The sequence below is a fragment of the Bos indicus genome, chromosome 6, assembly GCF_029378745.1.
Source record: "Bos indicus isolate NIAB-ARS_2022 breed Sahiwal x Tharparkar chromosome 6, NIAB-ARS_B.indTharparkar_mat_pri_1.0, whole genome shotgun sequence".
Lineage (NCBI taxonomy): Eukaryota > Metazoa > Chordata > Mammalia > Artiodactyla > Bovidae > Bos > Bos indicus.
The window spans coordinates 34,760,088-34,775,944 of record NC_091765.1 but is presented as its reverse complement, the minus strand read 5'-3'; the positions used below and the strand labels follow the sequence as shown (position 1 = coordinate 34,775,944).

The 15,857-nt window shown below is 38.5% G+C and overlaps 1 protein-coding gene across 3 annotated transcripts in view; it reads left to right on the top strand.

The window, feature by feature from the left end:
• The window catches only part of CCSER1 (coiled-coil serine rich protein 1), a 1,491,155-nt gene that overhangs the window by 487,649 nt on the left and 987,649 nt on the right, over positions 1-15,857 (top strand). The window lies entirely within an intron of this gene.

Here is a 15,857-nt window from a genome sequence, read left to right as displayed (position 1 = left end):
TTTCAGCTTGGGGCTTGTCAGACATAGTTGAAATAATTTCACCAATGAACAAACTAAGCATAAACATATGTTGGCTTTAAAAAAACGTGGACATGATTGTGAAAACAAGTCCTTTCTTGATTCTGATCTTAATTAGCAGTTTAAAATATCATAAAGAAGCTGTTATACTTCAGTTTTTAGTATTAATATTGTACATTTTTGTGCCCCTTAGCTAGACCTAGGTGTTTTCCCTTTGAAATGGAACATTAATTTTACAAAAATTAAGGAATAATAAGGAACCTGAGATTATTTCTTCTTCAGACTGTTGGGCAGAGCACATTTTCCATAGTGAGAAGGGTGGGTGATGAACACTTTGTATGGAAAGAGGAAAATCATTTAAACAGTCATATATGTATGATAGTCCTCCACAGACTTTATTTAGTGACTACTAATCATCTGAAGAGTTTGGTAAAGCACTGACTGACTTGGATTCCACTACCAGGAGTTCTGATTCAGTATGTGGGGTCTGAGTATTTGCATTTCTGATACTCACATGTGTTGCTGATGTTAGTGGTCTGTAGAGCACTCTTTGAATAGCACTTAGACTCAAATTGGAAAACAAAAACTATTTCCCATTTTTAAAATCAAGTTACTTGAATTAAAGCAAGTTAATATAGATACACTAAAAATAGAAACAAATTTAGACATTAAAAGTTTGAATATATTCACATCTATTTATAAATATTTATATTAATCATACATAATAGGTAATAGTTTTTCTTTATTCAACTGAGAAATTTATTAAATGATTTTCAATGTTTATTCATATCTAATTTTCATCATAGCAAATTAAATCATTAATTACATATACTGATACAAACTTTAAGAGAAGCAAAAGCTTTGATATAGTTTTTTAAAATGTGGTGTTTAAACTTATCTCTATATTGATAATATATTGTTATAAAACACATTCTGATCATGAGTCTACTTAAATTACCTGAGAGAAATCACAGTGTCAGTTCAATAAACTGGCTTAGGTGTTGAGTTTAAAGCTTCCTAGTGACAGTCAGGTACAATCAATATGAAGAAAAAAGGAGAAAAAATTCAGTGCTCCTATTACTGATAAGTGCAAAACTGTGTCCCTATTAAAAATAGTTTTTAAACCAGATGCTTTTCATTACAAATAGAGACTTGAAAACATTAGAAATTTATATACCTTATTTAGATAGATTTATATCTATCATAAGATAATTTTAAAGAAAGTGACTATTTTAGAAAAGACCATGATTTTAACAAATGTGGATACTGAAGTAAGAGAATTTGTGATAAATGATAGACTGAAATATTGAATAAAGGACCTCAGATATTATTTTAAAAATGACAATGGAAAGGATGAGTAGTTTTCTACATGGCATTTTTAAAAATTGTACTATAGTTGATTTGCAGTGTTTTGTTCATATCTGCTGTACAGCAAAGTGATTCAGTTACACACATATTCACATTCTTCTTTTCCTGTATGTTTCATCAAAGGGTATTGAATTTAATTCCCTGTACTGCACAGTGGGGCCTTATTGTTTATCCATACTCTATATAATGGTTTTCATCTGCTAATCCCAAACCTGCACTCTATTCTTCTCCTACCTCCCTGCCTTTGGCAACCATAAGTCTGTTCTCTATGTCTGTGAGTCTGTTACTGTTTTGAAGATAAAATAAGAAAGGGAGTACATCAAGGCTGTATATTGTCACCCTGCTTATTTAACTTATATGCAGAGTACATTATGAGAAACACTGGACTGGAAGAAACACAAGCTGGAATCAAGATTGCCGGGAGAAATATCAATAACCTCAGATATGCAGATACCACCACCCTTATGGCAGAAAGTGAAGAGGAACTCAAAAGCCTCTTGATGAAAGTGAAAGTGGAGAGTGAAAAAGTTGGCTTAAAGCTCAACATTCAGAAAACGAAGATCATGGCATCCTGTCCCATCATTTCATGGGAAATAGATGGGGAAACAGTGGAAACAGTGTCAGACTTTATTTTTCTGGGTTCCAAAATCACTGCAGATGGTGACTGCAGCCATGAAATTAAAAGACGCTTGCTCCTTGGAAGGAAAGTGATGACCAACCTAGATAGCATATTCAAAAGCAGAGACATTACTTTGCCAACAAAGGTCCGTCTAGTCAAGGCTATGGTTTTTCCAGTGGTCATGTATGGATGTGAGAGTTGCACTGTGAAGAAAGCTGAGAGCTGAAGAATTGATGGTTTTGAACTGTGGTGTTGGAGAAGACTCTTGAGAGTCCCTTGGACTGCAAGGAGATCCAACCAGTCCATTCTGAAGGAGATCAGCCCTGGGATTTCTTTGGACGAAATGATGCTAAAGCTGAAACTCCAGTACTTTGGCCACCTCATGCAAAGAGTTGAGTCATTGGAAAAGACTCTGATGCTGGGAGGGATTGGGGGCAAGAGGAGAAGAGGACGACAGAGGAATAGATGGCTGGATGGCATCACTGACTCGATGGACGTGAGTCTGGTGAACTCTGGGAGTTGGTGATGGACAGGGATGCCTGGCGTGCTGCGATTCATGGGGTCGCAAAGAGTTGGATACAACTGAGCGACTGATCTGATCTGATCTGATCAGTTGTGTCGTATTTTACATTCCACATATAAGTGATGCATGCTAAGACACTTCAGTTGTGTCCCTCTCTGTGTGACCCTATGGACTGTAGCCCACCAGGTTCCTTTTGTCCATAGAATTCGCTAGGAAAGAATACTGGAGTGGGTTGCCATTTTCTCCTCCAGGGGATTTTCCGAACCCAGGGATCGAAACCAAGTCTATGTCTCCTACATTGGCAGATGGGTTCTTTACCACTAGTGCCACCTATCATATTATATTTGACTTTCTCTTTCGGACTTACTACAATAATCTCTATGTCTATTCATGTCGCTATAAGTGTCATTGTTTCATTTTTTTTTTTTAATGACTGAGTAGTATTCCTTTGTATGTATGTACCGTATCTTCTTTATCCATTCTTCTGTTAATGGACATTTAGGTTACTTCCATGACTTAGCTACTGTGAATAGTGCTATTATGAACTTAGGTATGCATGTATCTTTTTAAATTATAGTTTTGTCCAGATATATGCCCAGGACCATATGGCAACTCTATTTTTAGTTTATTGAGGAAGCTCCATACTGTTCTCCATAGTGGCTGCACAAACTTAAATTCCCACCATTATAGGAGGTTCCCTTTTCCCTACACCCTCTCTAGTATTTGTAGGCTTTTTAATGATGAAATAAGCAGCCTAACCTGCTGCTTAAAAGAATTTGTAAAAGAAGAACAAACAAAACCTCAAATCAGTAATAGGAAATAACTAATAAATAGCAGATAGGAAATAAATAGAGATTCAAAACAAGATAAAAAAAATCAACAAACACAATAACTGGTTCTTTGAGAGGGTAAATAAAGTTGACACATTTCTGGGTAGGTTCACCAAGATAAAGAGAGAGGACCCAAATAAAATAAGAAATGACAGGGAGGAATAATTACTGATACTATAGAAATTAAAAAGAGAACAATTCTATGCAAACAAATTTACCAAATTTAGAAGAAATGGACAAGGTTCTAGAGATATATAGCCCACCAACATTGAATCAAGAAGAAAAAGATAATTGAACAGACAAATCACTAGCAGTGAGATAAGATCTGTAATAACAACAAAAATAAAAACAAAGCAAATAAAAAAAACTTCTGCAAGGTAAAGTCCAGGACCAGATCACTTTTTAGGTGAATTCTACCAAACATACAAAGAACTTACACTGATCCATCTCAAATTCTAAAAGATTAAAGAGGCGCAAATATTCCCAGAAACGTTCTACAGGGCATTAAAAAAACTTATAGTTAAAATGTTTTCATTGTTTGTATGACTTATTTTCAGTAATTCTCATTCATATGACTAGTTGGTACTAATCTGAATGTTCAACTTCTTAAGTCACCAATATCCAACACAGGAGTTTCACAATATGCAATGTCTATTTCTGTAGAAATGTAAATTCTATCTTCTGATCAGTTTGTTTAAAAAAAGAAAAAAAAAAAAAACTTGGAATTTTATAAAGTTGAACTCAAGATTCATAGCCCTTTAAATAAGCTGTAAAAATAACCTTCAAGGAAAATCAAAGATGGACTTGAAAAAATCAAATACTTTTCTGTTGTGTTTGAGTCTGGCTTCTTTGGTCTTTGTAAACTTAATTAAATGGTATTATTATTTCTCAGCTAAACTTATGTTATTCTATAATTACATTAAGTATGTATTACTATTTTGTCTTATTGAAAGCTACATGTTAGTTTTTATTCATTCAGTTTTATTAAGTTATAACTAGCATACAATACAGAGAAGGCAATCACCCCACTCCAGTACTCTTGCCTGGAAAATCCCATGGATAGAGGAGCCTGGTAGGCTGCATTCCATGAGGTCGCTAAGAGTCGGACACGACTGAGCAACTTCCCTTTCACTTTTCACTTTTATGCATTGGAGAAGGAGATGGCAACCCACTCCAGTGTTCTTGCCTGCAGAATCCCAGGGACGGGGGAGCCTGGTGGGCTTCCTTCTATGGGGTCGCACAAAGTCGGACACGACTGAAGCGACTAAGCTAGCCAAGTGAGCTTACAATAAAATGCATGTATTCAAAATGAACAGTTTAAGTTTTAAAACAGGTGCACACCCATGAAATCATTACCACAATTAAGATAATGAATGTAACCATCATCCTCAGAATTTTCTTTTGCCCTTTTGTAATACCTCCTTCCAGCCCTGTGTACTGCAGTCCTAAGACTACAATTAAATGTGCTTTCTGTCCTTATACATTTTATACATTAGATTGTGTTTCCTATAATTTTGTATAGATGGAAACATAGTGTGTACTTTTTGCTGCCTGACTTCTCTCACTCAGCAAAATTATTTTGACATTCATCTGTGCTATGGTATATGTCAACAGTCGTTTATTTTAATTGATCAGTAGTATTTGAATTTTTGTTTGTTTTTTGTAGGCACTGTATAGTCAGGTGTTGTGGTTTGATCCTTTTTGACAATATTTGTCTTTTAATTGGGCTATCTCAGCTGCCCGATTTCCATTTTAGTATATCAATCTTATTAATTCCAATTATCCATGATATTCTATTATGTCAACAAGTAGACTCACAGTCTCAAAGCAGCTAGCAACTACTGGGGAATCTTGCCGTATTTCATGGATTTGGTTGATAAGCAAACAGTGAGACCAGTGAATTTAGATAGGTCATTCCTCATGGTACAGTGAACAACATGATATTCAAATTTGCATTGGTTCCTCTGTGCCTGTTTGCCCACCACCCCACCCCACCTACCCCTCACAAAGTTCCATGAAGGCAATAAGGAAAGAGTCTAAGTGAATTCTATGTATGTGCTCAGTCATACCCAAGTCTTTGTGACCCCATGGACAGCTTGCCAGGCTCCTCTGTCTATGGAATTTTCCAGGCAAGAATACTGGAGTAGGTTTCTTTTCCTTCTCCAGGGTATCTTCCTGACCAAGGGAGCAAACCCGTCTCCTGTGTCTCCTCCATCGATAGGGAGATTCTTTACCACTGCACCACCTGGGAAGCCCCGAATACTATGTACATAATTTTTTGTCACAGAGAAGGAATACTTCTAATCTTATAAGAGAACAGCTAAGGAGCTTTCCCCACAGAAAAATATCACCTTGTTACCATGGTCAGGAATCGAATCTGCCCTTTCTTCTGGAGGGATGTACTTGCTTTGCTGTTCTGGAATGCCTCTGGGGAGGAGAATGTAAGCAAATCTGTTTCCTGCCCTGGGACAGCTTTGCAAACATTCTTGCATAAAGCTGTCAATGCCCTTTGTTCAGAGGTTATGCAGAAATAGCAGACTCAGCAGAAATTATCTCCCAATGTACCAGCTAAGAGTTCTGTCAGAAAATAGAAAAGCCACTTGAAGTATTTTGAAAAAGAAAAATATACATACAGGAAATTAGAGGCTTATGTGACCTTGGAAAGGCAGGACAGCAAAAATTAGAGAAGCTCCAAATAATCAAGATACCTCGAAATGTTGGCTGAGCAGGTGAGCTGATGCTGCAGATCAATGCTCCCTATGTACAGAAGTGTTGAATTCTCAGGAGAATCCCTGAAAGCTATTGGCAAAACTCCAAGTTTTCAGCCAGCTGTCTGCCAATTCCCTTGTGCCTGTCCTCAGCAGCACTGGAGAATAATGACTTATCTTACTCTTTCAAATCTCTTTCAGGTATTTTTATTGGCACAATCTGGGGCACTCTGGGAATTTGGGAAGGATAGCTACTGGTCTCATCTCTGTATTTTAGGAGAGTGTATAGATATAGGAGGATGATGTTGAATTGACTGAAGATACTTTGTCAAAGTCTTTATTAATGTAAATTCTAATAGTTTTTCCTTTACAAACAGTACTTTAGTAAATAACCACAGGAATATGGAAGGAGGGAAGGTCTGTTTGCACATGATTTAAGAACAGAAGTTGGTACTCAGGTCTGTTCTTCCTGGACATTGTCTTTGGGTGATGAGTCTGTGAGGCAATTGGAGAGAATGAGAAAGTTTAGTGGCTGTTTGATACCTTAAGGCCCAATATCTGACATCAATCCCTTCACTATTCAGTAGGAAAGGAGAAATGAAGGATTGAATGAATTCTTTGATAGGCATTCGTTATAGCAACAGGTTTCACATGGATTTTCTTATTTATTTGTCAGTATCATTCTAAGAAGTATCTAAGAAGTAATGATCTAAGAATTATCATTCTTACCATCCTTCTGGATGAGCTATTTAGTCTTAGCTGCCAATTATTAATAACTTGTTGAAGATTATACATTTAATAATGGTGTGTGCATGCTAAGTTGCTTCAGTCATATCCAACTCTTTTCAACCAACTCTTTTCGACTGCCAAGCTCCTCTGTCCATGGAGTTCTCCAGGCAAAAATAGTGGAGTGGGTTGAAATGCCCTCCTCCAGGGAATCTTCCTGACCCAGGGATTGAACGTGCATCTCTTATGTCTCCTGCATTGGTAGCTGTGTTCTTTACCACTAGTACCACCTGGGAACCCCTTAATAAATGATAGAGATAGGATTCAAAAACTTCTGTGAAAAATTATAGAACCTATGTTCTTTTCTGTGTATGTCACAGACATTTTCCTTTCTGATAAACTTCCTTGAGCCTCTTACTATTCTTTTAGGATCGTTTTACTTTCTTGAAGACTGCCTGTGTATATTGGAAAAAACTCAGATTCTGTGTTGTTGTTGTTCAGTTGCTCAGTTGTGTCTGACTCTTTGCGACCCCATGGACTGCAGCACACCAGGCTTCTCTGTTCTTCACCATCTTCTGGACCTTGCTCAAACTCATCCATTGAGTCAGTGATGATATCCGAACATTTCATCCTCTGTCATCCCCTTCTCCTCCTGCCTTCAATCTTTCCTGGCATCAGGCTATTTTCTAATGAGTTGGCTGTTTGCATCAAGTGCCAAATGATCGGTGCTTCAGTTTCAGCATTAGTTTCCAATAAATATTCAGGACTGATTCCCTTTAAGATGGACTGGCTTGATCTCCTTGTAGACCAAGGGACTCTCAAGAGTCTTCTCCAACACCACAGTGCAAAAGCATCAATTCACTGGCACACTCAGCTGTCTTTATGGTTCAACTCTGACATCCATACATGACTACTGGAAAAACCATAACTTTGACTAGATGGACCTTTGTCAGCAAAGTGATGTCTCTGCTTTCTATATGCTGTGTTTGTCACAGCTTTTCTTCCAAGGAGCAAGCATCTTTTAATTTCATGGCTGCTGTCACCATCTTCAGTGATTTTGGAGCCCAAGAAAAGAAAGTCTGTCGCTGTTTCCATTGATCTTCCTTCTGTTTGCCATAAAGTGACAAATATTTGAATTTAAAGTTTGTGTCTCATCTTCACTATTTACTATCTCTGTGATTTTTGAGCAATTCATTAAAGCTCTGTGAATTTCAGTCCAACATCTATAAAACAGATATAACAATATGTACCTGGGTTCCAAATAGGAAAAGGAGTACGTCAAGGCTGTATATTGTCACCCTGCTTATTTAACTTATATGCAGAGTACATCATGAGAAATGCTGGACTGGAAGAAACATAAGCTGGAATCAAGATTGCTGGGAGAAATATCAATAAACTCAGATATACAGATGACACCACCCTTATGGCAGAAAGTGAAGAGGAACTCAAAAGCCTCTTGATGAAAGTGAAAGTGAAGAGTGAAAAAGTTGGCTTAAAGCTCAACATTCAGAAAACGAAGATCATGGCATCTGGTCCCATCACTTCATGGGAAATAGATGGGGAAACAGTGGAAACAGTGTCAGACTTTATTTTTCTGGGCTCCAAAATCACTGCAGATGGTGACTGCAGCCATGAAATTAAAAGACGCTTACTCTTTGGAAGGAAAGTTATGACCAACCTAGATAGCATATTGAAAAGCAGAGACATTACTTTGCCAGCAAAGGTCCATCTAGTCAAGGCTATGGTTTTTCCTGTGGTCATGTATGGATGTGAGAGTTGGACTGTGAAGATGGCTGAGCACCGAAGAATTGATGCTTTTGAACTGTGGTGTTGGAGAAGATTCTTGAGAGTCCCTGGGACTGCAAGGAGATCCAACCAGTCCATTCTGAAGGAGATCAGCCCTGGGATTTCTTTGGAGGGAATGATACTAAAGCTGAAACTCCAGTACTTTGGCCACCTCATGTGAAGAGTTGACTCATTGGAAAAGACTCTGATGCTGGGAGGGATTGGGGGCAGGAGGAGAAGGGGACGACAGAGGATGAGATAGCTGGATGGCATCACTGATTTGATGGACGTGAATCTGGTGAACTATGGGAGTTGGTGATGGACAGGGAGGCCTGGTGTGCTGTGATTCATGGGGTCGCAAAGAGTTGGACACGACTGAGCGACTGAACTAAACTGAACTGAACCTGACAATGTTGTTGTGACAATTTGAGATGATATATACAACATACTTAGCACATTGTAACCACATTGATTGTGTGGACCTGTAATCATGGAGTAAGAGGGTAAAACACTTAGAACCCAGGACTAGTGCATGTTGAATACTGTGAAACCAGATACAAAAGTGTGCATGCTGCTGTCAATCATGTGTATGATGGCATAAATATGGACTTTTGAAGTTAATATTTCCAATGATTTAAAGTCATACATTAAATCAGATATCTCTCTCTCTTCACAAATGAAAACAAGCTTAGAAGAATAAGGGGAAAATATTTGCAAATCAAAAATATAGACAAGAATAGGATGCATAGACAAGACTACAAATCCAACCTAAAATATAACTAATTTACTTTTATTTTTTCTTCTTAAAGAAAGTTAACTGGTAGCACTCAATTACTGTGCCTTTTTCTCTCTTGCCTTAATGCAGATGAGGTAGGAAATTGAAAACAGATTGAACATCTTGATGTTGTGCTAGTGATGTTTGTGTTAGAATCAAATATATATCCTTGACTGCTTGCTGAAAATGTGAACGCACTTGAAAAATTTCTATACTTATCACTGCCATGTGTTTAAACTGACCAAATATTTTGATGCGAGGTTTGTATTTTTTTTAAACTATCAAGTCAATAAAAAACTTTAATTTTGTTACCAAAACATATTTTAATAATATACTTCTAGTTTCATAGCACTTAGATGAATTTAAATGTAACTATTTCTGCTTTATTGACTATGCCAAAGCCTTTGTTTGTGTGTATCACAATAAACTGTGGAAAATTCTGAAAGAGATGGGAATACCAGACCACCTGATCTGCCTCTTGAAAAATCTGTATGCAGGTCAGGAAGCAACAGTTAGAACTGGACATGGAACAACAGACTGGTTTTCCAATAGGAAAAGGAGTACGTCAAGGCTGTATATTGTCACCCTCTTTATTTAACTTACATGCAGAGTACATCATGAGAAACTCTGGACTGGAAAAAACACAAGCTGGAATCAATACTGCCGGGAGAAATATCAATAACCTCAGATATGCAGATGACACCACCCTTATGGCAGAAAGTGAAGAGGAACTCAAAAGCCTCTTGATGAAAGTGAAAGAGGAGAGTGAAAAAGTTGGCTTAAAGCTCAACATTCAGAAAACGAAGATCATGGCATCTGGTCCCATCACTTCATGGCAAATAGATGGGGAAACAGTGGAAACAGTGTCAGACTTTATTTTTCTGGGCTCCAAAATCACTGCAGATGGTGACTGCAGCCATGAAATTAAAAGACGCTTACTCCTTGGAAGGAAAGTTAAGACCAACCTAGACAGCATATTGAAAAGCAGAGACATTACTTTGCCAACAAAGGTTCATCTAGTCAAGTCTATGGTTTTTCCTGTGGTCATGTATGGATGTGAGAGTTGGACTGTGAAGAAGGCTGAGCACTGAAGAATTGATGCTTTTGGACTGTGGTTTTGGAGAAGACTCTTGAGAGTCCCTTGGACTTCAAGGAGATCCAACCAGTCCATTCTGAAGGAGATCAGCCCTGGGATTTCTTTGGACGAAATGATGCTAAAGCTGAAACTCCAGTACTTTGGCCACCTCATGTGAAGAGTTGACTCATTGGAAAAGACTCTGATGCTGGGAGGGACTGGGGGCAAGAGGAGAAGGGGACAACAGAGGATGAGATGGCTGGATGGCATCACCAACTCCATGGACCTGAGTTTGAGTGAACTCTGGGAGTTGGTGATGGACAGGGATGACTGGCGTGCTGCCATTCATGGGGTTGCAAAGAGTCGGACACGACTGAGCGACTGATCTAATCTGATCTGATAATTAACAGGAAAATTTGGCATTGGAGTATGGAATGAAGCAGGGCAAAGGCTAATAGAGTTTTGCCAAGAGAATGCACTGGTCATAACATTCTCTTCCAACAACACAAGAGAAGACTCTACACATGGATATCATCATAGTCAACACTGAAATCAGATTGATTATATTCTTTGCAGCCAAAGATGGAAAAGCTCTATACAGTCAGCAAAAACAAGACCGTGAGCTGACTGTGGCTCAGATCATGAACACCTTATTGCCACATTCAGACTTAAATTGAAGAAAGTGGGGAAAACCACTAGACCATTCAAGTATGACCTAAATCAAATCCCTTATGATTATACAGTGGAAGTGACAAATAGATTTAAGGGACTAGATCTGATAGACAAAGTGCCTGATGAACTATGGATCAGGACCATGCCCATGGAAAAGAAATGCTAAAAAGCAAAATGGCTGTCTGGGGAGGCCTTACAAATAGTTGTGAAAAGAAGAGAAGCAAAAAGCAAAGGAGAAAAGAAAAGATATAAACATCTGAATGCAGAGTTCCAGAGAATAGTAAGGAGAGATAAGAAAGTCTTCCTCAGTGATCAATGCAAAGAAATAGAGGAAAACAACAGAATGGGAAAGACTTGAGATCTCTTCAAGAAAATTAGAGATACCAAGGGAACATTTCATGCAAATATGGGCTCGATAAACGACAGAACTGGTATGGACCTAACAGAAGCAGAAGATATTAAGAAGAGGTGGCAAGAATACACAGAAGAACTGTACAAAAAAGAGCTTCACGACCCAGATAATCACGATGGTGTGATCACTCACCTAGAGCCAGATATCCTGGAATGTGAAGTCAAGTGGGCCTTAGAAAGCATCACTATGAACAAAGCTAGTGGAGGTGATGGAATTCCAGTGGAGCTATTTCAAATCCTGAAAGATGATGCTGTGAAAGTGCTGCACTCAATATGCCAGCAACTTTGGAAAACTCAGCAGTGGCCACAGGACTGGAAAAGGTCAGTTTTCATTCCAATCCCAAAGAAAGGCAATGCCAAAGGATGCTCAAACTCCCGCACAATTGCACTCATCTCACATGCTAGTAAAATAATGGTCAAAAATCTCCAAGCCAGGCTTCAGCAATACATGAACCATGAACTTCCAGATGTTCATGCTGGTTTTAGAAAAGGCAGAAGAACCAGAGATCAAATTGCCAACATCCGCTGGATCTTGGAAAAAGGAGAAAATGGAGAAAAACATCTATTTCTGCTTTATTGACTATGCCAAAGCCTTTGACTATGTGGATCACAATAAACTGTGGAAAATTCTGAAAGAGATGGGAATACCAGAGCACTGGACCTGCCTCTTGAAAAACCTATATACTGGTCTGGAAGCATCACTTAGATCTGGACATGGAACAGCAGACTGGTTCCAAATAGGAAAAGGAGTATGTCAAGGCTGTATATTGTCACTCTGCTTATTTAACTTCTATGCAGAGTACATTATGAGAAACGCTGAGCTGGAAGAAGCACAAGCTGTAATCAAGATTGCCAGGAGAAATATCAATAACCTCAGATATGCAGATGACACCATGCTTATGACAGAAAGTGAAGAGGAATTAAAAAGCCTCGTGATGAAAATGAAAAAGAAGAGTGAAAAAGTTGGCTTAAAGCTCAACATTCAGAAAACGAAGATCATGGCATCTGGTCCCATCACTTCATGGCAAATAGATGGGGAAACAGTGGAAACTGTCATGAGTTTGTTTTTTTTTTGGCTCCAAAATCACTGCAGATGATGACTGCAGCCATCAAATTAAAAGACGCTTTCTCCTTGGAAGAAAAGTTAAGACCAACCTAGATAGCATATTCAAAAGCTGGGAGATTACTTTGCCAACAAAGGTCCGTCTAGTCAAGACTATTTTTTTTTTTTTTTTGACAGGTGGAACTTTGTTATCAGTTTATTTATTTATTTATTTATTTTTACTTTTCAATATTATATTGGTTTTGCCATACATCAACATGCATCTGCCACAGGTGTACACGTGTTCCCAATCCTGAACCCCCCTTCCACCTCCCTTCCCATACCATCCCTCTGGGTCTTCCCAGTGCACCAGCCCCAAGCTTCCTGTGTCCTGCGTTGAACCTGGACTGGCGATTTATTTCTTATATGATATTATACATGTTTTAAAGAAGTGGTCATGTATGGATGTGAGAGTTAGACTGTAAAGAAATCTAAGCGCCAAAGAATTGATGCTTTTGAACTGTGGTGTTGGAGAAGACTCTTGAGAGTCCCTTGGACTGCAAGGAGGTCCAACTAGTCCATCCTAAAGGAGATCAGTCCTGGGTGTTCATTAGAAGGACTAATGCTGAAGCTGAAACTCCAATACTTTGGCCACCTCATGCGAAGAGTTGATTCATTGGAAAAGACCCTGAAGCTGGGAGGGATTGAGGGAAGGAGGGCAAGGGGACGACAGAGGATGAGATGGCTGGATGGCATCATTGACTCGATGGACTTGAGTTTGTGTGAACTCCAGGAGTTGGTGATGGACAGGGAGGCCTGGCATGCTGCGATTCATGGAGTTACATAGACTCTGACACGACTGAGTGACTGAATTGAACTGAAATGATAATTAATATACGGAGAAGGCACTGGCACCCCACTCCAATACTCTTGCCTGGAGAATCCCGTGGGCGGAGGAGCCTGGTAGGCTGCAGTCCATGGGGTCGCTAAGAGTGGGACACGACTGAGCGACTTCACTTTCACTTTTCACTTTCATGTATTGGAGAGGGAAATGGCAACCCACTCCAGCTTTCTTGCCTGGAGAATCCCAGGGACCGGGGAGCCTGGTGGGCTGCTGTCTATGGTGTCACATAGAGTCTGACAAGACTGAAGCGACTTAGCATAATTTACTTACGCTAAATTTAATATCAATTGCATTGATACCTTTTCTTTTGGGTAGTTTTCTTGATCTTGAGGAGTCTTGGAAAAGGATACTGTATTTTTATCTTATAATTTATGGCTATTCATTTGCTCATAATTTCTTTTTACTCATAAATTTGTCTTAAAGGAGTGTAAGTGTAATTTTTGGATGAATATAGAATGCTTTTTAAACTTTTAAATATAGAAATAATAAATGTATATACTTAGAGTCTGTTATCAATATCTTATGTCTTTATCTCTTCTTTGCCAGAGGTAATTTTCTACCAGTTGTTCTTGCATTGAAAAGAGTTTGTATCTCATTTTTTCACTGTGTGATTATGAAAAAACTATTTTTCTTGTATGTCTATAAATTACTTTTTATTACTTTTATTCCTAAAATACTATGCATCATTTCATAGAAAATTAATGGCATGGATATGTACCAAAAGGTAGATAAAAAAGTCCTAATTTAATGGTTCATTTCCCGAAATTGTTATGTCTCTCAGAGGTAATAATGTTCACTGGTGTAAGCACTGCTCTGCTGTGAAATAACACTGGATCATCTCAAGCCGTGAGGGTTAATGTGACACTCAGACAGATAAACTGGGACATAATGCGTACATGTTAGTGCTGATATTCAGATTTATACTATATTCAGGCTGAGCTTTTGCCTTTACACATTAAATAATTATCTTTCAAAAAAAAAATACTGTTATAGATAAATTTTGACCTGGAGATATTTTCATGACTTTTCTGTTTATATGTTTTCAGTGAAGTGAAGGAATCCAGTAAGTCATAATAATTATTACTAATGGAGGGGAACAGGGTAGGATTAATTCCAATCTTGCAGAGAGGGAATATTTTATATATGCTTGTAGTTACGCATTTAGTTATGGCTGCCTCTGATGTTCCGAATTACATTGCTTTCAAACCAAATGTTTAGAATATCTGACTTTTGGTATTGACTCAGTATCTGGAAAGCAGTGAAAATAATTGGCTGTTTGGAATGTTTATGTATATTTTGATGTGTACCTTGGCATTTACTGGAATAAGTCTTATCTCAGTGATAAGCTTTGGTAACATGACAAATAGAACAAGTTCTAAGGTAGGAGGGTACTTGTTTGTTAGCACTGCTGTAACAAAGTTCCACAAAGTGGGTTGCTTAACAGCAAAAATATACTGTCCTGTATTTCTGGAGGTAGATCTCTGAGATCAAGGTATTGACAGGGCTGGTTCCTTTGAGGGTTGTTAAGAAGATTCTGTTCCTTGCTTTTCCTCTTGGTTCTGATGAATTGCTGGTAATCTTCAGCCTTCCTGGCTTATAGAAGCATCACCTAGGTCTCTACTTACATCTTCACATGGCATTTGTGTGATATTTATGTCCAAATTTCCCCTTTTTATAATAAAGGAAGTTATATTGGATTAGGGGCTCACCCTACTCCATTATGGGCTTCCCAAGTAGCTCAAACAGTAAAGAATCTGCCTGTAATGCAGGAGAACCAGGCTTGATCCCTGAGTTGGGAAAAGCCCCTGGAGAAGAGCATGGCTACTGACTCCAATATTCTTGCCTGGAGAATTCCATGGAGAGAGGAGCCTGGTGGGCTGCATTACAGTCCATGGGGCCACAAAGAGTCAGACACAACTGAACAACTAACATACACACTACTGCATTATGATCTCATCCTAACATCTACAACTCAATTCCAAAATAAGGTTGTTTTCTGAAGTACTGCAGATTTTTGCTTCAGTATAAACTTGGGGGAGACATGGCTTAACCCATAATGGAGAGTATTACACATGGGAAAGAATTACACATGTGAAAAAGATTGAGAGGAAGAGAAGGGGACAACAGAGGATAAGATAGTTGGATGGCCTCACTCACTGAATGAACATGAGTTTGAGCAAACTATAGGAGATAGTGAAGGACAGGGGAGCCTAGCATGCTGCAGTCCATGGGGTTGCAAAGAGTCAGACACTACTTAGTGACTGAACAACAACAATTCCCTTCTTAAACATGGAGCTTGAAATTCAGCCTAACCTCTCCCTCTCTTTGAACTAAATACCAGTTCAAAACATGGCAGAATTTGAAGAAAAAACTGTGCTTAAGATCTTTAAATTTCATGGCA